The sequence below is a fragment of the Anolis carolinensis genome, chromosome 2 (assembly GCF_035594765.1).
Source record: "Anolis carolinensis isolate JA03-04 chromosome 2, rAnoCar3.1.pri, whole genome shotgun sequence".
Taxonomy (NCBI): domain Eukaryota; kingdom Metazoa; phylum Chordata; class Lepidosauria; order Squamata; family Dactyloidae; genus Anolis; species Anolis carolinensis.
The window spans coordinates 255,885,255-255,910,555 of record NC_085842.1 but is presented as its reverse complement, the minus strand read 5'-3'; the positions used below and the strand labels follow the sequence as shown (position 1 = coordinate 255,910,555).

Below are 25,301 nucleotides of genomic sequence, written 5' to 3'. Positions count from 1 at the left end.
TGTTCTCAACCCCTTCCCGCAGCTGCACAGCATAGCCAAAACGCTGCGTTGCCGCTTGGTTGAGGATACTACCATTAGCTCAGAAAAGCCATGCCACTTCCCAAAAAGAGCTTGATTATTGGGGGGCAGAGCTGAGATGAGAAGAGGGGTGAAGCCCAGAGGAGGCCAAGGCCCTGCACCCTCAGAGGCTGATCCCCACGTGGGGCCCCTCCCTCCAGGGCCTGCCACTCACATTTCCAGTCCTGGTGCAGTCCAAGGGAGGAGAAGGCGATCCCCAGCCCCTCTGTCCTGCGTGCTTCCTCACACTGCCTGTTCTTTGTCACAGGAGCCACGCGCGGTAGCAGCGGGCGGAAGGAGGCCGGGTGGCCGGGCCAATCTGAGGCAAAGAACAGGCAGCGTAGAGGAAGCGCACAGGACAGAGGGGAGGGAGGGATCGCCCCAACCGCATGCCTCCTTTACGCTGCCTGTTCTTTGCCTCAGATGGACTCGGCCGCCCGGCCCCCTTCCTCCTGATGCCGCCGCGCGTGGCTCCTGTGACAAAGAACAGGCAGCGTGGAGGAGGCACGCAGGACAGAGGGGCTGGAGGGATTGCCCCAACCAAATGGACCTTCTTCTCCCTTGGATCGCACCAGGACTGGAAAGGCGAGTTTTGAATGGTGACTATGTTGAGATATGAATGGTGACTATGTTGAGAAGTGGTATTTGGATGTGGCTTTCAACTGCATATGGTAAATGTTTTCTCCTATACTTTCTCCTATACTTTGTTCATTATTAATTCCAAAATGTAATCTACTTTCTGGATATTTTGTATATTTACCTGAAAACAAATGGCCAGAATTGTCTATGACAGTTGCAAATGCATAACCAAGAATTATGCACTTGTGATCCTTTCCTACCAGGATGCAGCCAATGGGATCATTTTGTCTATCAGTTAAGAAGTAGTTGTGTGACCTTCCCACCCACCTTGTAGCATGAGTGATTTGCATATTGCAAAGGAACGTGGAATAAAGGTCTTATTGAATCAGAGATTGCTCACATGAAAGGGTAGAAATGGCAGTCAGATGCTTCCTGAGTGAATACATGGACCTCACTGATCACATTGGGTATTTCCTTTTCTCCAGTGATTCCCCCTCTCTTTTATCCTCATACGAATCTTGAGAAGTATATCAGGCTGAGGCATAGTGGTCAGTCTAAGTTCACTCATTGAGTTTTCATGAATATTTGTACTTAGACCTCTTCAATTTCAGTCTAATGATGAAGTCAGATTATTGTGGTGCCTTACTCATTGCTCTATTAAATAAAAATCTTTGTCAAAAATAAAACAACAACTGTTAGCACACTGGAATTAGTCTCATTTATGTGAAATGCACAGTATGAAATGTGAAATGTGAATTTCACATTTCACATTTATGTGAAATGGACAGTATCCTTGAAATAACTGGCCTGACCTTGAAGGAACTGGGGGCGGCGACAGCTGACAGGGAATTCTGGCGTGGACTGGTCCATGAGGTCACGAAGAGTCAGAAACGACTATGTGACTGAGACAGAGAGAGAGAGATGTGAAATTCAGTAGGTTAGCTATGAAACTACTGTATAATAATATCTTATGTAGTTTCCTAGAATGCAGATTTCTGGTTACAGTACCTGGCAATTTGCTTTTCTGTATCTCATCAACCAAGAAACTATTTCCTGTTTTATAATTGTCATCAAGTCTTGCAGTTTTCTATACAAAACTCTGGAACCCTGAAAACTGAGATCTTCTGTTCCAAAAACTAACACAGAAGAAAGTCATTTTGATATATTGAAATAAATTCATTCCTACCGTTGATAATGAGGAATGAGAATCTATTAATGCTGATTATTTTCATGATGCCAATTCATTACTTTTTGTGGATAATCAAATCAAAATTCATCATTTAAATTGACTACCCCTTTTCTTCTGGAAAGGATCCATTTTTCTTTCTAATTACCATTTTAATTCTTTCCAAGCTATGCACCAACTATTCAGATTTTCCCCCACCAACTTGCTGACAAGTACTTTCAAAAAGCCTTTCCAAAAAAAAACAAAAAACCAGCAAAAGGGAAATGGCTCACTTAAAAGATGCACAGTTATTATGCCTGATGTTGATAAGTGATAATCTGTCATTATTGCATTGCGGCATGAAATCCCAAACCTAGCAAAATGAAGGAGTTCCCAGTTACTTCAATTGTATATGAGTTAGATTGTAAACTGAATATTTGCATAGATATATTCTGTATGTCTTCCTAAAATACTGAATATGATAGAATAAATGTTTGTATGGCAAAAGATCCAGGTTCAATCCCTGTCATTTCTGTATAAATTTGGAAACTTGAGCCATGCAGTCAATTCTGTTTCATCTTGAACCCAACATCAAATTGGTCTGATTCAGACTTGTTTATCCCAGTTCCAGATCAGATAGGTTTGGCTCAGTTTTGAAGTGTTCTTGATTGGGATTCAGAGGTCTGTATTTCTTTTTTAAAAGAATAATATGTCAGTGGGCCTGATATGCAATTGTATAAAGGAAATGATAAAGCAGTTTCTTAGTAAACACGTCCAAAAGTTTTTGAAGTGTGTTCACTATTTATTGGAACCATGTTTGTGCAAGAAAACACACCTAAAGATATACCCTACCCCAGAGAAAATGCCTTTTATTTATACAGAAGAAGAAACAAGAGGAGGTTTGTCAAAACAGAATAGTTTAGATAAACAATAACTTCCTCAAACAAGAAAAATCAATTTCTTTTATGTTGCCTGTTCCTTTTCCTCTTCCTTCCACTTCTCAGCTATGTGACCTGTAGGCTTACAATTAATGGTGTTTTCCTTCACAGTGGCTTCATGAAATAGAAGAGAAGGGGAACTTGGCTTTGTTCTAACATGCAATCTGGGGCAAGAAACATTCAACTCACTGTTCTTACGGGGAGTGATTGCTTTTGGTCAGTGAATGTATATACCCCGTATTTACTCGAGTCTAATATGTCATCAAATCTAATGCACACCTCAATTTTCAAAACTCTGGCAATGTAATGTGCAGTGGCAAAAAGTGCACTCTCTGCCATTTGGCCAAAAAAGTGTGCATTGCAGTTGCTGCCTGCTTAGGATTTCTTTTTAAAAAACAAAAGTGTTAGAACACTAAAGCTTCCAGAAATAGAAAGGAAAACCTTAGAATGAATCTGTGCTGTAGAATGAATGCACTTTAATTGTCTTGGTTCAATGCTATGGAGTCATGGGGGCCTTAGTGTTACAAGGCTTTGAACCTTCTCTGCCAAAATGCTGATTGCCTCACCAAACTACAAAGCCCAAGATCACACAGCATTGAGCTATGGCAATTAAATGAGAGATTAGGTTCCTCAATATAATAATAATAATAATAATAATAATAATAATAATAATAATAATAATAATAATAATAATCTTACAAAAAATCTTACAAAAATCTTACAAAAATCTTACAAAACAATCTTACAAAAAACAAATCTCGGCTATCAAACATCTAAGAATTCTCACAAAATTTCGCATCTGATGTACATGGATGACCTGAAGCTGTATGGGAAAACGCAAACTGAAATCCAGTCTCTGACCAACACTGTCCGAATTTTTAGCACTGATATCAACATGTAGTTTGGTTTGGACAAATGTTCGACAGTGGCATTGAAGAAGGGAAAAATCATTGAAAATGATGGCACAAATATGCCCAATGGCCAAACAATAAAGTGTCACCAGCCAGAGGCCTATAAATATCTGGGCATATTACAGCTGGACAACATCAAGCATGAACATGTGAAGACTCTGGTCAGTAAAGAATACACACAAAGGGTCATAAAAATTCTCAAAAGCAAGCTCAATGGAGGCAACACCATCAAGGCCATAAACACCTGGGCCATACCTGTCATAAGATATACTGCTGGCATCATAAACTGGACACAAATGGAACTGGACAATTTGGACAGAAAAACAAGAAAACTCATGACCATTCATCATTCACTGCACCCTCGCAGTGATGTTGACTGGCTATATCTGCCTAGAAGATCAGGGGGCAGAGGACTCTTACAAGTCAAACAAGCAGTCAAAGAAGAAGAACATGCCCTGGCAGAATATGTAAAGCAAAGTAAAGAACCTGCTTTGATTGAAGTCAAAAATCAGAAACTCCTCAAAGCACAGCAGACAAAAAACCAGTACAAGAAAGCCACACTACAAACTAGAGCTGACAGCTGGCACAACAAAACATTGCATGGGACGTTCCTTGACAAAATTGAAGGAAAAGCTGATAGGGAGAAGACCTGGCTGTGGCTCACAAATGGGACCCTGAAGAAGGAGACAGAAGGCCTGATCCTTGCAGCCCAGGAGCAAGCCATCAGAACAAATGCAATTAAGGCCAAGATCGAAAAATCAGCTGTTGACCCAAAATGCAGACTGTGCATGGAAACCGACGAAACCATTGATCATATCCTCAGCTGCTGTAAGAAAATCGCACAGACAGACTACAAACAGAGGCACAACTATGTGTCCCAAATGATCCATTGGAACTTATGCCTCAAGTACCACCTCCCAGCAGCAAAGAACTGGTGGGATCACAAACCTGCAAAAGTATTGGAAAATGAGCACGCAAAGATACTATGGGACTTCCGAATCCAGACTGACAAAGTTCTGGAACACAACACACCAGACATCACAGTTGTGGGGAAAAAAAAGGTTTGGATCATTGATGTCGCCATCCCAGGTGACAGTCGCATTGACGAAAAACAACAAGAAAAACTCAGCCGCTATCAGGACCTCAAGATTGAACTTCAAAGACTCTGGCAGAAACCAGTACAGGTGGTCCCGATGGTGATGGGCACATTGGGTGCCGTGCCAAAAGATCTCAGCCGGCATTTAGAAACAATAGACATTGCCAAAATCACGATCTGCCAGCTGCAAAAGGCCACCCTGCTGGGATCTGCGCGCATCATCCGAAAATACATCACACAGTCCTAGACACTTGGGAAGTCTTCGACTTGTGATTTTGTGATATGAAATCCAGCATATCTATCTTGTTTGCTGTGTCATAATAATAATAATAATAATAATAATAATAATAATAATAATAATAATAATAATAACTTTATTTTTGTATCCCACCACCATCTTCCCGTAGAGACTCAGGGCGGCTAATATGGGGCCAAGCCCGATTTACCACAATACAACAAGATAAAAATACAATTAAAAACAAAAACAAGCATCATCAACATTAAAATTATACAAAATTTCACCATTTTAAACAATGGTATAATAATAAGTAAAACTGGCCGAGTAAGAACATGTAACAAATAGCTTAAATCATAGCAATGAAAACAGAAGTAGAGAGGTATACTTACATGGGGTCAGAAATGGAAAACCCACTCTCTACAGACTGGATTCAGCTTATTACTTGATTTCTCCCGCTGACCGTCAGAAGCTGCAAGTCCTCCTGAAGAAGCTTCCCCTTTGGCTTTAGCTCAGCACTAAGATTACTGTATGATGCAAATCTAATGCACACTTTGTTTCGGAGAGTTAATTTTGCAAAAAGGTGAGCATCAGATTTGAGTAAATGTGGTAGTTTATATACTGGTTTATGAATCTAGAAATGTAAGTCAAAATTCAGACCTCCCAAAACCTAGGTTGACATCCATGAGTCAAGGTGACCTTGACCTTTAGGCATATATGTAAAAAAGAAACTGTCTCTGAGTAGCATGATGAAAGTTGAGAGCTTAGTCCATCTTGACAGAACCTAAAAGAAGTACACATCCCTTACTCTCTCTCCCATGGCACAATATCTGTTTTGTTTTTTTTTAATACCAAGGCAGTAAAAAGGAGGCAATGTTGGCCAGGGGCAGCTGGACCACTGGGGTGGCACTGTCACTTCCCCTCTTGGTAGAATGACTTACAACTTAGCCATTGGTCATACTAAAATCCATAATTTTGGCCTCAAAACCTCCCCATACCTTATACAATAAGTTGACTTGGTTGTTTTTAGTAATTCTGCACTCATTCCCCAGATTTAGCCGTTAGTAGCAGATCATGAAATAGCTGTGGTGGAGGGTGTTTGTTATCATAGTGGTAAATTTTGCAGTATCTTCTTGACCAGCAAAAGCAAAGAGAACTGAAAAATACAAGCTACAGCACTGATCCAGCCAGTTCCAGCACTTTCAACTTCTACCAGGAGTAGGTATTTTGTAATGCTAACTTGCATATTCCGCACGCAATACCTTGCAATATAGCAGAGATAATGCACAACAATCTATTGTTCCTGGGATTACCATCCCCTTGCTATAGAAGAACTGTATAGGAATGTTTGAGAAGGAAGAGCTGTGTCAGTGATAAAGGTACTGGAATGTCTTTATAATGTATAATTTTCCAGTAGATCACCAAGAAGAAAGGTAGCACAATTGAGAACAGCCAATGTTCTTTGAGAAGTGTCTGACCACTTTTTCAAGCTTCATGAACTTTTAATTGGTAGTGAATTTCTGCTGGTTAAAGCCAGCAGAAAGTGAGTCTGCACTGACTGATTAAAATAACAAAAAGTTAATAGCTAATCTATTCTTTCCTGTGACATACCTTTGTTAATCCATTTAATCAGATCCAGCCCTTACTGAAAGAGTGAGCATTTCAATTGAGAGCTATGGGAGGCAAGGAGGTAGGATTTTAAAACATACCACTATCCTGCAATTCTTCAGTCTTCCCAGCAAGAGATCCATTAATTTCCCCTCTTAGAAAAGTATCCAAGAAAGCGAATGATCCATCTTTCCTTTTGTGTGCTGAAACATTAACTTAGATGGAAATATATTAGACTACAAATGGTTTTTTCTAAGAAAGAAGTCTCTGAAGTCAATGAAAGCAAATAACTGAATTGATATTAATCTTTAATTGTTTATTGCTCTGATTAGGATGATGGAATGGATAATGCCTGGTGATAAAATGAAGAGGAGTATAAAGTAACATCTGCAAGGAGAAGAGAATTGATTACAGCCTGGAAGAAGAATTAAAGTCTAAGGTATGAAAACTTCTGAAGATCCACCTCAGCACCACCTAAAAGTCCTCTGAGATTAGTCTATTGTCTCAGGTGAGAGAACAGGGTTGGTCTTTTTCTTTTGGGGAGCAAAACCTTTCCCAACCATCATTTTGTTGAAAGATATAAATATACTTTTAGACTTTCAAATGAAGATGCCAGGTAGCATCTTTAATCAATCTTAGGCTCCATCATAATCATCACAAGCTATCACTTGTGACCAAGTATGATTGTCTTCCAGGGGAGGTAAGTGACTGTAAAAATCTATTCTGGAGCCATATGGGTTTCCAAAGTATGCATTTATTTCCAGGATGTATAGCTTCAAGCCATTTCTGACCTATAACTCCTCTAAAGGTTTTCTTGGCAAGGTTTGATCAGTAGGTGGTCTACTGTAAACCTTTGCCAATGCCTTCTTCTGAGACCGAGAGAGCATGACTTGCTTAAGTTTTCATGGCTGAACAAAGTGGGTGCTGGGGATTCTGGGAATCCACCCATTCTTCAGTTTTTCCTTTAAAAAGCTTTTAATTAAATCATGCCCTAGCAGGGAAGCTTTACAAGAGATGTTATATTCATGTCACCAGGGCTAAAGGGGAAGCCAATTTCTTCAGTTTCAAGGAAGAGGTTCTTAAATGGTTAAAATATTTATTCTTATCAGCAATCCATAACCCTTATGAACAAACCTGGGTCAGCAATTCTGAGGCTGTGAGAAGATGATTCCAGCTGAAGGGCTGTACATTTCATGCTGCATTTGGCAAAATGAAGGAAATAAAGTTTGCTCATAAGTTTGGGCATTGCAAAATCAAAAAAACACATTATATCCTCTGTTACTCATGAGAAGCCCCCTGATGAAGCTTGGTTAAAATGTAATTGCGATTAATGGGGAGTGGGCAGGAGAGTTCTGTTATTAATGCTTATAGAGTAGTTTGGTTTATTTTGGAAGAGATACTGGCCAAATTATACAGATGAAAGAGATCTACATCTTTCCAGGACTCATCAAATGATACGGAAGATAGAAGGACCTAAATTATCACTGCTGATTTCATGTAAGTGAAATGGAAATGTCACTTCTTGTTGAACAGAATATACAAACTTTAAAAGCAGACAGGAAACCTATAATCTAGGTTCAAGTGATTGAATATCTTAAGTACATTTCTGCAGATTTTTACCACAAATTGCAGCCAAAGAGTCAAACCAACCCTTTGGAGGCAACTACTCAGAGTCTGTATTTGCTGAACATGCATTTAAGTAAAAGCACTGGGGTTGCCCTCCTTACAATTTCCATGCTGTGTGATTTTCTTTCTATATATGCTGACTTTAATATTTGACAAGAGATGGTTTTATTTTGGGGTTAAGAAAGATCTCAGTTGTGATTTCAGTTCACTTATGCAGCTCTTACTGGAAGTTAGGAGGGAAAGAGCTCTCTCTCTCTCTCTCTCTCTCTCTCTCTCTCTCTCTCTCTCTCTCTCTCTCTCTCTCTCTCTCTCTCTCTCTCTCTCTCTTGGAGAGGCAACACACAGAACAGAGCACAAGATTCTTCTGCCATTATAGTATAATCCTGTTCTCTTTAAAGAATTCCTTGGGTTTGCTAGAAGTTCAGTCAATGGGCAATTTTGTAGAATGAATATGTGGGGTTTTAGGCAATAAATGTTTTGCAAACTTAACACATTTTCTCAGCATTCCAAATAGGAACATTGAAAATTTCCTTCTGCGATTAGATATTTTTCACCTCTCTACCTGGCACCCTCCGCCCACTCCGGCCATGCAAGACTGTTAAAAATTGATTAAACTTTCTTTCAAAACAATCAAAACAATTATTGAATGGTCTGTTTTACATGTACATATACTGTACACACATAAAGCCAGGTGTTATTTGGGGGGGGGGGCAAAGGGCATATAAAATAGTGTTGTTCTCCCTGTCTTCAAATTCCCCAAAGGAATTGAGCCAACCCGAATCAGAGGAGAGTTCTACAAACTTGCAGACAAACCACACTACAGAACTGTAACAGTTTAACACCATGGCCCTATCTTATGGAATCATGGGATTTGTAGTTTGTTGTAGCATGCTGATAAAGGTCAAATAGTTCACAAAACTACAAATCCCAGGACAAGTGGACACATGTCACCCTCAATCCTATCCTGAAAGATTTTTCAAGTTACTGTATTAGTTAAGAAATTTTTATGAAAGAGAACAAGAGATCCAATGATCTTGACCCCAGAAAGCAACAAGGTTATCATCTTTTTTTTCATACTGCCCATACTTTAAAGCCATTCAAGTAATTTGTAGGGAGAACAAAAGTTAGAATGGGTGAAATGAATGAAAAGTTTTGCAAAAAATCTTTAAAGCATTCAGTTTTAAAAGTTTGCAAACCACAATATGACTTCTATATCCATACCATAACCCCCCTCCCCCCTCCACCCTGTTTCAAACCACAGTTAAAAGTAAACCCTATATTTTGACTATACTTGGGCTGGAAGCATATCATAGAATAGCACTGAAGGACCTAGAGAGGCTCACAAATAATACCTGGCAAAATATTTTTGGAGCATAGATAAGTGAAAATGCAGACATTTAAAATGTGGATAAGGCATCATACTGTACATCTCCCCAAAACTGCTGCTGATCAATTTGGCTAATGGAGTCTGTACGCTACAGCAGAGAAAGGAACCTTTTCAGATCTGTCTTATTTATTGTCACACTAAATGTAATTGGTTATTGAATGATTTTAATTATTATCCCTTGGTAAACCCAGTTTTCATTTCTTCATTAAGATTATGCTTTAAAAATATTAGGTTGGGCTTTGTCAACTGTATCTGAGCTTGTATCTGATCTTATAGGTATGACCACCTTTTCAGTACATATTTTAAATTGGAATGTGTTCCACTGGAGCTGTGCATTGATTATTTCCCCATTTCTAATGCTGTACATCCTGGTACATTATAAGGATCATAGACATTCCTGGACATGTAGCCACTCTCTTTTGTAGTATTGTTACATGCTTTATTTTTGAATACAAGCTTTTGCATGCCTCCTTCATTCCCCAACAGGCTGCAGCTTTTGATATGCAGTTTCCTAAGACAGCGTAAGAAATTTATTTATTTATTTCCATCATTTATATGCCGCCCTTCTCACCCGAAGGGACTCAGGGCGGCTCACAATACAGTAGAAAAATAAAACATAGCAATATAAAACAATCAATTTAAAACAATCCCATAAATACATTTAAAACAGTATAATAAAATACTTAATCCATTCGTCCACATAAACCTTGCACGTAAACCTTAGTCCGGACCGAGTTAAAGCCATCATAATTCATTCATTAAACGCTTGTTCGCAAAGCCAGGTCTTTACCTTTTTTCTGAAACTCAGAAGGGATGGAGCCTGCCGGATGTCACTGGGGAGGGAGTTCCACAGCCGAGGAGCCACCACCGAGAAGGCCCTGTCCCTCGTTCCCACCAGCCGCACTTGTGAGGCAGGTGGGACCGAGAGCAGGGCCTCCCCAGACGATCTTAAAGTTCTCATGGGCTCATAGGAGGAGATACGTTCGGATAGGTAAGTTGGACCGGAACCGTTTAGGGCTTTGTAGGCCAAAACCAGCACTTTGAATTGGGCTCGGTAGCATATTGGCAGCCAGTGGAGCTGACGCAACAGAGGAGTGGTGTGCTCCCTGTACGCTGCTCCAGTTATAAGCCTGGCTGCTGCTCGTTGTACTAATTGAAGCTTCCGGGCCGTCTTCAAAGGCAGCCCCACGTAGAGTGCGTTGCAGTAGTCCAAACGAGCTGTAACTAGAGCGTGGACCACCGTGGCCAAGTCAGACCTCCCAAGGAACGGGCGCAGCTGGCGCACAAGTCTGAGTTGTGCAAAGGCTCCCCTGGCCACCGCCGAGACCTGGGGTTCCAGGCTCAGCGATGAGTCCAGGAGAACCCCCAGACTGCGAACCTGTGTCTTCAGGGGGAGTGCGACCCCGTCCAACACAGGCTGTAACCCTATTCCCTGTTCAGCCTTACGACTGACCAGGAGGACCTCTGTCTTGTCTGGATTCAATTTCAATTTGTTAGCCCTCATCCAGTCCGACACAGCGGCCAGACACCGGTTCAGGACCTGGACAGCCTCCTTAGTGACAGGTGGGAAGGAGTGACAGAGCTGGACATCATCTGCGTACAGATGACACCTCACCCCAAAACTCCGGATGATCTCTCCCAACGGCTTCATGTATATGTTGAACAACATGGGGGACAGTACTGACCCCTGCGGGACCCCACAAGTCAATGGTTGTGGGGCCGAGCAGGTGTCCCCCAAGGACACCATCTGGGACCGACCCTCCAGGAAGGACCGGAGCCACTGCAGAACAGTACCTCCAAGCCCCATCCTGGCAAGGCGCCTCAGAAGGATACTGTGATCGACGGTATCGAAGGCCGCTGAGAGGTCCAGCAGAACCAGCAGGGACACACTCCCCCTGTCCAGTTCCTGGCGTAGATCATCGACTAAGGCGACCAAGGCTGTCTCGGTACCATGCCCCGGCCTGAAGCCAGACTGCGCCGGATCCAGAAAATCAGTGTCAACCAAGAATGCCTGGAGTTGTGCGGCCACCACACGTTCCATGACCTTGCCCAAAAAGGGGAGATTGGAAATAGGCCGAAAGTTCTCTAATTGAGTGGGGTCCAGTGATGGCTTCTTCAACAGCGGTTTGATCACAGCCAATTTGAGGCTCGCTGGAAAAATGCCTTCCTGAAGGGAGGCATTCACCACCACCTTCACCCACTCGGCCAACCCCCCTCTGGCTTCCTTTATCAGCCAGGATGGGCAGGGGTCTAGGATGCATGTGGTAGCCCTCACCTCTCCAAGCACCTTGTCCACATCCTCAGGCTGAACCAATTGAAAAGAATCCATCAAAATAGGACAAGCAGGTGCTCATGTTACATCCTCGGTGACTGCCGTTAATATGGTGTCAAAGCCGGAGCGGATCAGAGCGACTTTGTCCGCAAAGAACCGAGCAAATGCTTCGCAGCGGGCTGCCGAGTTGTCAGGGATCCCGTCTTGAGCGACGGGATTTAACAAGCCTCTGACAACCCGGAACAGCTCCGCCGGACGGTTCTTTGCAGACACAATATTAGCTGCCAAGAAAGCATTCTTTGCAGCATCTATTGCCGCGGCATATGCCCTGAGGTAGAGACACAGCCGTGTTCGGTCTGATTCGTTCCACTCTGAACGCCACACGTGCTCTAGTTCCCTCTTTTTTCGCTTCATCGCTGCCAACTCCTCAGTAAACCAAGGAGCTGGTTTAGCTCGGTTACTCGAGAGGGGACGTTCCGGAGCAATCGTGTCTACTGCCCTAGTCATCTCCCTATTCCAGAGAGAGACCAGGGCATCAACAGGATCACCAACCGAGGCGGCGGGAAACTCCCCAAGAGCCATCAGGAATCCATCTGGATCCATAAGCCTCCAGGGGCGGACCATTTTAATAGGTCTCCCACCCCTGCGGAGGTTAGGTGGTGCATTCAGCCTAAACCTGATCAGGTGATGGTTGGTCCATGGCAAAGGAGCGATGGTAAGCTCCTCCACACCGCCACCTTCCTCCCATCCCTGGCAGAAAACCAAGTCAAGCGTGTGCCCCGCTCTGTGGGTGGGACCAGATACCAATTGGGACAGCCCCATGGTTGCCATGGAGGCCATGAAGTCCTGAGCCGCACCAGTCAGGATCGTCTCAGCATGGACATTGAAGTCCCCCAGCACTAAAAGCCGCTGGGACTCCAATGCCAGGCCCGAGACCACCCCCGCTAGCTCAGGTAGGGAGACTGTAGTGCAGCGGGGTGGGCGGTACACTAACAGAATCCCCAATCTGTCCCGGTCACTCACCCTCAGGTGGACACATTCAAACAAGGTTGACTGCGGGATGGGGCACCTGATCAGGGGGATAGACTCCTTATAGACCAGTGCAACACTGCCTCCCCGTCCTCCGGATCTTGGTTGGTGCTGCACGGCATACCCGGGAGGACAAAGTTGGGTGAGATTGACCCCACCCGCCTCATCCAACCAGGTCTCCGTTATGCACACCAGGTCTGCCCGTTCATCCAAGATGAGGTCTTGGATGATTGCTGTTTTTCCATTTACAGACCTGGCGTTCAACAGCACCACCTTTAATCCGGAGGAACCGCCAACCTGGGTATCCAAGTTTACCATATCAGGAGGCCGTTTTAAATCTACAAGAAATTTCTTCCTCTCCCTAGGCCGAATCAGTTTTGGCCTCCCTTTCCCGTATCTCCCCCTCCCCTGGATTACCTCTATGGGGGCCCCTCGGCTAGTGGACATCCTCCCCCCCTCCATGGCCCCTCTCCCCTTCTTCCGTCATTGGGCTGGCACTAGCTTTCAAATATGAGCCAGATCCCTGCTTAAATTGTATCTCACTCCACTCTCCTTTGGATGTAGCTCTTTCATCTCCCCATTCCCCCCACTTGGGAGTTACTAGCGTAAAGTGCAATATAAAGTTCTTTAATTTCCCAAAAGTGCAAAGTGCTAAAGGTGGAGGGGAATCTAGTTCATAGATTGTTCTAATAGAATCAATGGGGTGAGGGAGGTAGATCAACAAGCTAAGGGATAACAATAAAATCACCATTAAAGTGCCAGAAGCTTTAGCTCTTAGTACAGCATTATACAGTTCTTCCAATAATAAGGTTACTTTGTGCTTCAACATCCCTGGTAAGACTACAGCTGTTCTGAAGGTGAATAAGGCACACCCTCCCCTAGCTTCTTAGGCAACCCACCCCAACCCTCAACTTGTAGCTCTGAGTTAACACGGCTGAACACAATTCATAGCAGCATGGAAAATTCATAACAATCAATTATGAGGGCTAGATAAAGTGCTCAGTCCAGATGATCATCAATAAAGTGCTAACAGTGCATTTCTAGATGGAATGCGGTGCTGGAGCAGTCCAGTGATGGTTGGGTGGGAAGACAATGCACAGGCCCTGCTGGCCTAAGTGGGTCAGCAGACTGAGTGGATTGGCAAGCTGACTCACTGAATAGCAGGGACCAGAAGATGGAATGTGCCTTTAGTCATGTTTGGAAACTCCGCCCGGTTGAGGAGGAGGCTCCAGGCCGTAATTGTACACTTGGCTGCCTCAGGAACTAGTAGCAAAGTATGGGACAATATGGAGACGATGGTATAGTCCTTATAAGCAGTCTGGCGGCTGGATGTAATGCAGCAAGCAGCACAGAAGCTTCTTTCCTAATAAGAGGGCTCCATAAGTCAATACCTCCTGCTTCCTCCAGAGGTCCCTCCCGATGATGTTTAGCCCAAGTCTCCACAAGTTGTTGAGGGTGATTAACCCAGGGCCTCAGTCCAAAAAGGGCCAGGGAGGGGAGAGAAAGTGCCACAAGCTGAACAATGGTGGCTACAAGAGTCGTTCCTGATCTCCTTCTTCTTCCTCTCCTCCTCCTCTCGGAGACACACTTGCAGCCCCCTTAATACAGCAGCAGCGGGGGGGGGGGGGGGAAGGAGCCACACGGTCACAGGCGGAGAGGGGACAGACATCAAAGAATAAGAATAGGTCCCTGGATGGCCTATCTCCCAATATGACAAGATAACAACGCTGAAAAAAAGATCTCCCGGCCCGGGGTCGTCCAGTTCAGGGGCCGCTTGGAGGTTGTTTGGGCCAAACGGAGCCGCCTCGGCCCGCCAGAAGCCCTCCGGAGGATCTCCTCCAACGCTAGGGATGGGAGAAGCCGAAAACAAAAGGGCAAATGCCCAGTCTTATAGTCCCCCTCCCCCCTGCCGATTCAGCGGGGCCGAGAGGCTGCAGCAGCTCCAACCAAGAGGCCACGAAGACTCACGGAGAGGGAGAGAAACAGCGGAATGGTGAAATGGCGACCGCTCGACTACCTCCCGGTCTTCCTTCTCTTCCCACAGCCTCTCGCTGCTCAGCCCGACACCGTAGGCTCTTGCCAACGCCAGCACCCCAACCCTTCAATAGACTGTTTCAATAGACTGACTTTGATTCTGGCAGTTTTGTTGCTGTTTGCTGGTGAAGGAAAAGCCACAATTACTAGGAAACATTCAAAATGCATCTAACAGCAGTCCTTGTTATTAATTACTCTAAAGAAAAGAACCAAATGAAAGTATTTTTACAAACAATAATTGTTTCTATTTTTAGAGGCACAAGACCCTTCTAAAACTTTTAGAAATTGTGTTTTTTTTTTTTTTACAATGTCCTTCTTGTTTCAACCAATTTACAAAACCAATACTTGGTATTAAATGATGTTTTATCAAAAGCTGAGGCAGATTAATGTTGTATGAATGAAGAGATAATGCAGACTGCACAACGAGGATGTTCGAAAAATATCAAAAGTGAACTCTGTGCCACATTGCCCAACTCAAACATCACTTTGCAGGCCACATGATGCTCAGAATAAATGGGTGCTGGAGCAATTCCACATCAACATGGTACCCGCGGGGATGGACGAGACCTCTTGGTCGTTCTCCCACCTGATGGTCTGATTTATTCTCTATGGCATATAATGTGAGAGACCAACATGATTGTACAATGGTACACTGGACAACTCATGCTTAAAAAAGATATGAATGGAGGCGCAAAGAGAAGATGTAATCTGTGGAAAAGCTGAGGAATGGATTTTCTAGGTATCTAAGCACATATCAAAAGCTTTTGACTATACAAAAACAGCTATTATTATTATTATTATTATTATTATTATTATTATTATTATTATTATTTATTTATACCCGGCTTCTTCTCTCCAGAATGAGACTCAAAGTGGCTATGGACTTAATCAGATGTAATACTAAACCATTATTTTGCATCTCAAGAATAAGCCTAAACAAGTCTTGAGATTCTTAAGCTTCCCCTTCAAGTATTACACTTCTCTTATAGATTTTATTTTGTGTCAAAAAATATGGATGAAGCAGATTAAATCATGTTAACTGTAATCATGGTTAGTAAAAAATATGCTAACTTCAAACTATGGTTTATGAAGACAGGTTGTTTTTAGTAATCACACTTCAAATTTAGGTAATCAAAAATGAAACATGCTTTTTTCCCTTATACACAAGTCAGTGGAGGCAGGGAGTGTGGTTGGACCTGCAGAAGCTAATTTTCATAATGCTTGATGCTATGTACAAAATGGCTCAATCTCTTTGAAAAAATCCCACATGGTTGCTGCTCTCTGAAATGTGTTACTATTGGACACAAGCCATCCCATTGGACTAAACTGCAAAATCTGATGCCATTTTAATGGGCTTTCTTCTAGATTCTAACAGACATAGATACACTATACTGGTCTTTGCCAAACATTTGGTGCAATTGGTTTCTTTTAGAGAAGACAGAATATTACCTGGGCCTTTTGTCTTCACTTTCAGATTCTGCAGAAGAAGCTGATATTTCAAGAAAGTTTCTTACTGTCACTCATCTGTCATTTACTATTCATATTCTATGGCAAAGCTTCCCCACATAACATACTTAACTGAACAATTCTAAAAGCAATTCTCCCTCACGATGTAGTTAAATGTAAAATGCATGCCAACAGTCTATATTGCAAAGCTTTGGTACGGGGAAATGAGAATGACAGTGGGGGAAAAAATAGCAACAGAATGTTTACAAGCACAACCTTTAGCAAAATAATGCAGTGTAGAGTGCTACAGTTCATTATGGCATCAAGCCATTCAAGCATGCAATGCATGCGTATGTGCTTTTAAGGCACCTGTCAACATCTAGTGATTCCCTGAATTTCATAGGATTTTCTTAGGTGACAAATACTAAGAGGTGGTTTTAGCAGTTTCTTCCTCTCAAATATATCCTACAACAACTAGTATTCATTGACAGTCTCCCATTAAAATACTAACCAAGGGTGCATCTGCATAGTAGAATGAATGCAGTTTGATTCACTTTAATCATCTTTTTTAGTCAGGAGTGACTTGAGAAAATGCAAGTCGCTTCTGGTGTGAGAGAATTGGCTGTCTGCAAGGATGTTGCCCAGGGGACGCCCGGATATTTGATGTTTTACCATCCTGTGGGAGACTTCTCACTGAGTCATCATCATGGGGAATCATGGGGGTTATAGTTTGACAAGGCCATTAGCCTTCTCCCTCTAAGAATGCTGAGTACTTACCAAACTACAAAACCTAGGATTCCATAGCATCGAACCAAGGCAATTAAAGGGGTATCAAATACACCAGTGCTACAGGACTGCTTAGCTTCCAAGATTAGTTAGGATCTGTTGCCTTTAGGGTTCTTTCCTGTCGTGTGGAAAGTCAAAGACAAAAGTACCTCCAAGTCCATTGATCAATGTACATGGTTGATGTCAACTTGACTATATGAATAATGGCCCATCAGAGGTAGACAGAACAGTGATAGAGCACAGCAACTTTTTAAAAGAGCTCCCCTATCTCCTTCCCCTACTGCTGAATATTCTATTATCTCCCATATGATGCATTTGGTCTGTGCTAGGCTACTTCTTAATGTTAGATTACTTTTCACTTCCTGTGAGAATAGCTCTAGCTCAACACATTTCATTTGCATAAGAAGAACATGGAGATAATGTTATAAAAAGATGACATCTGGAACAAAACTAAAGGAAATTATTATACAAAGCTAAACTGGCAATCAATACATCAAGTGTTGCTTAATTTAAACTCAAGATATTGCACACATCACTACCAAACATATAGGTAAACAAACATGCAGATTTATAAAATTGTGTAAATCACAAAGATACTTTAAGCCGCGTATTTACTTCCCTAATGACTTTGGAGCTGAAGAACTATAATTGCTCCCCGATAGACAAAGCAATGCAATATGATATTCTATCAGCAAGCATTTCAGTTTCAAGTTCTTGTGTCACAACTTTGCTTTACTATAAAAAGAGCCTATTCAATCCTAAACTATTCTGCAGAGGTTTTGTATATAAAAAACTATCTCATCATGTCCTCTTTTCTCAGAAGTACTGATTTTTATTTAAAACAGTCAAATGAAGATTTCCTTCATCTCTATGACTGCAGAAAGATACATGTTGATGCCTTGGAGCATATATCTATGATGTTTGTCTGATTTTATTTGTAGACATTTATATTTAGTGACACAGGGAAGATATGCACCACTGTACAGCAGTTCAAGCAATGTGTTTCTCAAAGCATGAAGGGTAACTACCAGGGTCAGCCAAAAGCATTACATTCCCTGAGGCAAAAGAAAAGATGGTGTCTTTGTTTTATTCTACAAACCAAACCTGACTGCTCTGATAGGGCCCTTCCACCCAGGATATCAAGGCAGATAATCTGCAATATCTTCTTTGAACTGGATTATCTGAGTCCACACTGCCATATAACCCAGTTCAACGTGGATTTTATACAGCTGTGTGGAAGGGGCCCCAGGGCCCTTCCACACAGCCATATAACCCAGAATATCAAGGCACAAAATCCCACATTATCTGTGGGAAATATGGCAGTGTGGACTCAGATAACCCAGTTTAAAACAGATATTGTGGATTATTCTGCCTTGATATTCTGGGCTATATGGCTGTGTGGAAGGTCCTTCAAAAGAACTTCATTTTAGCAGCAGCAGTGGGATAAAAAATTCTACTACACCTGAGAGCAGCATGCTCATTTATAGGGTGCGAGGCTGACAGCATTGCATTTTCCAAGAGGGTCGACAGGCTAGATGACTTAGGAGACACAGCAAAAGAACTGCTGCATTGGCCCCAGTATCAGGATGACTAAAACTATTTTCTCACTTTGGGGATTGTAAAAATATCCAAATATAGAATTTAACAGTGCTGAACGTCTTGACAATTATAGATAGCTGTCTTCTATCAGGTCAAACTGCTATTCTGTTTAACAGTGTCCTATATTTGATTAGCAAAGAGTGGGAAATGAAATTCTGCATGTTTCATTTTCTTACATTTCATGGATATGTAGTGATTCAATTATATACATAGAATATTCTATAGGTGTTTCTGCACCACACAGTTGTTAGGCATCACATATTTCATGGTGGTTAAAGCTTGGATTCTCTTCTCCACTATTCTATGTTAGAAGGAGTAATTTTAGGATGGGAACACTGCCTTGAAAAGGACTGACAGAAACCTCCATAACCACAACTGCTGTAGTTACTATTGTGCTATGAAGTAGGTTCCAGCCAGATCCTCCCACCCACTTTCAACAAACAGGTAGGTAGATAGGTAATAGAGTAAAAGAAAAATATAAACATATTTGTGACTGCTACACATCTTTTTGGAAGTTTGAGATCTTTAGTGAAAATCCTCCAACCATAGATGCATGTTTAATGAGAATTTGAGGGAGGAATTCCTTATTGGAGCCATGTCGCGGGGGGGGGGGGGGGGGCTGTAATCAGGTGTTTTGTATTGTGTGCTTTGAAATTATTCATTACTGAATATCATTTTAAATCATTCATTATTGTATGCAAACATTTCCATCACCAGGTTCAAAACTTTTCCTCCCTGGAAAACGGATGGGGTTTATTATAAAAGGAGCTTTGAATCAACTTAATGTTGGTAGATTTCTGTTATATCACTTGGTATGCTTTAAACTACATTTCTAATATTGGACATCTTTTTGTTTTAATTTCATGTTTTATTCAATGTCATTGTGAGCTGCCTTTAATCCCATTTTTGTGGAGAAAAGTGGGATATTAATTCAATCAGAAAACATCATTCTGGCCATGGATGACTGATGCATTTGCAGATTTTCCTTATCCACAAGACCTTACACTTCTTAACTTTGATAGAGATAGCAAGGAAATGAATGTATGAAGTTGCCATCTATAGAGGAAACCTGCTAATATGGGAATATTTGAACATATAAAAAGAACAAGATCAAACATAAGGATTCACTGGAATGACAGAGTGTACATATGTTAGCTGAATTGGCAAAATAATAGAATCATACCAAAAACATAAATTGTGGAATCCTTGAAACATCTGGAACTAATTTAGGCTGGGTTACATCCTTAATTGTCTTATGTCACAGAAGCAAGAATGGGGTCAACTGACATTTTAGAAGGACAATGAAAACTGTTATTCATTCTCCTGTCATTGCCTCATTCTCAGTCCCCTTTGCTCTCTAATGGTGACAGTAGATTATTGTAGTTGAAGTCTCCGCTGCCTATCACTGACAACAGAAAGAACATTTTATCATGAACTGGGGCATCAATTTCCAAACACCAATGACAAGAAAAGTACTGTCGCACATGAACTTGGAAAACTTTATTTTCTTCACAAATGCTCTTCCTTTCCCCACATAACAACAATTGTGGTTGTATAATAATATAAGCTTTCCCATCTACAAATAAGGAGGAGTATCATTTAATGTATAAAAGGATGAAAATGTTCTAGATTGTTGTGGGGGAAAGTAAAACATTTTCTATAAATCTGTTCAGAAGCGTGATACTGATTGATATGGAGTATGCTGTTGAAATCAGAATCTCAGGTAATCACCAACTGTAAATATACATTAATGATTATTTTGTAATACTGATATCAGTATTAATATAGGTTAACTATTCCTTATCTGAAATGCTTAGGATTAGAAGTGTACATAATTAGTTGTTTTTGAAGATGGGGCCCAAGACTTAACACACTTCATTTATGTTCCATATGCAGGCAGTTCCCTAAGTTATGAAGAAGATAGGTTCTGTCAGTTTGTTCTTAAGTTGAATTTATATGTAAGTCAGAACAGCTACATTTTTAAAGTGTAACTACAGCCTACACACACACACAAGCTTTGAATAGCATAAAGTGTTTGTTTTGCTATCTGTGTCTCTGTTCAGAGGATTTCACCTCATTTGCATTGGCAGGGGCAACTATCCTCCAGCTGTTCTCCTTGAACAAATAGATGAACACGTGGTATTGGGATAACCAAAGGCCACAACTTATTTATTGGTTACAATGCAAACAGGGTTGGCAGCCATGCATGGGTTCTGATCCTGCTTTAAGAGATGTATGGGGATTATATATCACATAGCTGTGTTTCCCAATGCAACTCCTCAAACCTACATTGACACAGCCTCCCCCAACACAATCATTTCCATGCTTTCAGGAGTGGGGAGACCAGTAGGGACACATTCCATTATTTTCCTGAAGCTGGATGCATGATGGCAGGCATTCACGGGGACCTCTGGAGCACCTCGGGAGGGCTCTGCAGATTATATTCTTATAGTACATCCAGCTCCAGAAAAAGAGTTGAATGCATCCACACTCCTCCCTATACTCTTTTGCAATACAGAAATGGTTGTGCCAGGAAAGGGATTTTGGCTATTGCATGATCAGACTAGATTTTTGTCCCCTGCAATAATTCACCCTATCCATCTCAACTTACATTTTTATGTCATTGCAGGTGTCAGAATGCAGTAGGTTTCAGGGGTGTGAGAAGTAAGGCAGAACATGTATACAAAACTTTTATGCTGTGATACAGAATTAAAGTCCTTGTTTGGATCTCTTAGTTTAATTGGTCTCTTTATTTCCCCTCTCTGTGACCTAAAGGTGACATGGTTCATTCCCGTCACTTTTCATTCACTTTACAAATCTTGCCTCACTTTTTTAGTATTGATTTCCTTATGATGCTCCATTTTGCCCAGGAGCTAAAACTGGGAGCAATTTAATGACAAATTATTACACAGATCTCATTAAAATATTTTCTGTTGCATTGCAAATCATTATTTCTTATGCACGAAAGGCATACTTCATTAACGTACCCCATATGTTCTTATTTTTAGAAAATCATATGGTGTTAGAAATTCCATCTGTAGTACTAATATGATAGTTTTGCTTAACTAAATGATATTTGTTTAACCAAATTGTTCATATGCCATGGTACAATTTTTCCGGCATGGATTTAATTATAAAATTACAGACACCAATCTTCCTATTGCTATAGGATGAAGACTGACAAACATGTTATTGAAGAAACACAATATAATTTCACATCATATTGTGCTAATTAGTTTGGATATAACAAAAATCTATGTGCAAAATATACTGCTGGTACTGTGAGTGCAATTGAGAAGAGGCGTATAACTTCTGGAGATTAGATCACCTTGTCACCCCTATATCGGAGAGGGTATGAGCATTCAAACTACAGAAATTGGGAAGTGTTATTCTTATGGTGTCCTCCTTGTAACTATGCATTTTCTGAAGCATTTGTGAGCCCAACTTGACTTCAAAATAAGGTACATACAGGTGCTTGTTTTGAAAGGGTTCTTCGTCTATTTAAATTTGACATCTACTCCGGTGGCTCAATGTGTTAAAGCGCTGAGCTGCTGAACTTGCAGACCGAAAGGTCCCAGGTTCAAATCCGGGGAGTGGACTGAGCGCCTGCTGTTAGCTCCAGCTTCTGCCAACCTAGCAGTTCGAAAACAATCAAATGTGAGTAGATCAATAAGTACCGCTCCGGCAGGAAGGTAACGGCGTTCCATGCAGTCATGCTGGCCACATGATCTTGGAGGTGTCTACGGACAACGCCGGCTCTTCAGCTTAGAAATGGAGATGAGTATGAACCCTCACATCTATGGCATCCTCAGGTTGTGAAGTCACAACCTCTGAGGATGCCTGCCATAAATGTGAGTGAAACGTCAGGGGAGAATACTTCTGGAACATGGGCATACAGCCCGGAAAACATACAACAACCCTGTGATCCCGGCCATGAAAGCCTTTGACAACACAGTTAGGGTGCAACTTGCATATCAACAAGTAAGGAGATTCCTACCTAAACTTGAGAGAGATGGCAAGGATTTGATGTTTCAGAAAGGAATAGGCAATTTTGCACAATGATGGAATTTCCTTTTTTTGTGAGTTTTGAACATCAGTTATGATGACAACTCCCAAGAGTATTTTAATTCTGTATTCTTGCATTATAGAGGTTGAACTAGATAGTCCTTCTGTTCTTCCAACTCCATGATTGGATAAAAAGAGGAAATACTTCACTTAAAAAATAGAGCAACATGCAAGCTTATGGAAACTTTATTTATTAATGGGTTAGATTTTCATGTGGTCTTATATGGGGGAAAGATTGGGGAGTAGTATTGTACAGCTTAGAATGATAATTAATACGAAGCCTTAACTTGAAAATATGCTTATGTAAAAGTGTAGGAAATGAGAGTTCCTTTAATACAGAATGTATTAATTTTATATTTTAATTAATATCTTGAAAAGTTTGAAATAGTATTGTTGTTGATGTTGAAAGTATTATTCTTAACTTTATTTTTATTTTGCCTTTGTCCTGATATGAGGAATCAAAATGGCTAATAATAAATAAAGAAAATAATGCAAATTAAAATAATGTAAATATACTAAAATATAAATATAAAAATAAAAATATAAAAAAACCAATCAAACAATTTATGTCATTGAAACCATTAAGCATTAACATTTATTAAAACTCCACATCCACCACAGGATCCGAATCACACTGTCTACAACAGACTGTCTCACCAGTCCATATATGCCCAATGACTAGGAAAGGCAAGCAAGAACGTGGCCACCTGATCCCTCTAGGGAGAGAGTTCCAGAGTCTGGCGGCAGCCACGGAAAAGACTCCCTCCCTTGCTCCTACCAAACGAGCTTGAGAGGGTGGTTGGTTTTTAAATCTACTGTTCTAACTTTTAACCTTGATATTTATTATGTCTGTGATTTGTGTTGTAGTGATTTGTCTTCTATGTCTAGTTAAGATTAATAGTTTATATTAATTATTTGTATTTTAATTTATTATGTATTGTGTGGCATTGAATGGTTTCTGTCTGTCACGACCCAGGCTGCAGAGCACCAATAACCATACACAGAGGCCAGAATCTATCTAATATCTTTATTGAAGGAATATATAAAGTTAATAAAAACAAGTGTAGAAAATAGTTCAGAATTAGACCTTTCAGGAAAGGTCAGAATTAGTCCAAAAAAGCAATGTCCAATAAGAAATATTAAGGTCCAAAGTTGTAATCCAATAACCGAAACACTCACTTGCCAGGCAAAGTGAGGGGAGATGACAAGGTCCTTTAGTCCATGAAACTTGAGCGAGGCTAGGAAATAACTTGATACTTGAAACAAGGCTTGAACGTGGAACAAGGTAACTAAGAACAAGAACAAGGTCCGTGGAATAACTTGATAAATCCGTGGAACAAGGCAAGGATTGATCCTGGGAAACAAGGCAAAGTCCGTAGATAAACAAGGCTGGGAAGCAAGGCGAAGGCTGGATAGCAAGGCAAGGCTTGAGCAGGAGCGAGGCTTGAATCGGAGCGCGCTGTCCAGACACAACTCGCTCCGAAGGCTGACGAATTGACTCCGCGAAGTTACTACGCGGGTAAAACACCTAAATAGAGTCTAGCTTTCCCGCCGAAGCAGTTCTCTGGGAATCAGAACCGAAAGCTAACTCTGAGACCAGATGTGAGACTCCCCAAAGATTCTCACGAGAAGCAGTCTTAATTGGCCACATTCTTAGCTGCAATCCTCGCACTCCTGCGCGAAGCTGAATCCAAACTTCTCTGTTGTTTACAAAACTCCCGGCGCAAGAATACGGGAGAAGTAGGCTCTGGGCTTGTTTGACATACTTCTGGGAGACAACTTTCTTGCAGGTGCAAGGTTCCCAGATCTGCCTGGGAAAGATCTGGCTGAGAGGAATCCAGTTCAGACTGGGAAGGTAAAAAACCCAAGTTTTCATCTTCATCAGGAATTACAATGTCCTGAGCAGGACTACAAGGCCCATGGGTCATCACACTATCCCCCTCCTCAAGGCCCCTCCCAAACTGGGGCCCTCTCCCCGAGGCGCGAGGTCGTGGTTTGGTGGGATAGGTCTGATGAAAGCGACGGGTTAGATCAGGAGCATGGACTGTGGAGGCGTCTTCCCAAGAGCGTTCCTCAGGGCCAAAACCCACCCAGTCAATGAGATATTGTAGGCGGCGGCGGTGAAAGCGAGAATCCAAAATGTCCTCAACCTCGAACTCCTCCTCCCCATTCATCAAAACAGGAGGGGGGGCCGGTTGGTCTGTATCAGGTCGCACACCATCCGCCGGAAGGAGCAGGGAACGGTGAAACACTGGGTGAATGCGCATTGAACGCGGAAGTTGGAGTTTGAAAGTCACGGGGTTTAATTGCGCCACCACTGGATAGGGACCAATGAAACGGGCATCTAACTTCCGGCAAGGGCGGTGGGAGGGCAGAAAGCGAGTGGACAGGAAAACCCGATCTCCTACCTTGATTTCGGGGCCCGGCTGGCGATGTTTGTCAGCGTGGCGTTTATAGTCCTCCTTGGC

At 41.8% G+C, this 25,301-nt stretch overlaps 1 long non-coding RNA gene across 1 annotated transcript; it reads left to right on the top strand.

Moving 5' to 3' along the window:
• Positions 1–6,512: 6,512 nt before the first annotated feature.
• Positions 6,513–22,561, top strand: LOC103277648 (uncharacterized). The gene is made up of 5 exons (XR_010003447.1): positions 6,513–6,671; positions 6,922–7,028; positions 8,031–8,086; positions 19,079–19,212; positions 21,398–22,561. It is a non-coding gene; the product is annotated as an uncharacterized LOC103277648 (long non-coding RNA).
• Positions 22,562–25,301: the final 2,740 nt, after the last annotated feature.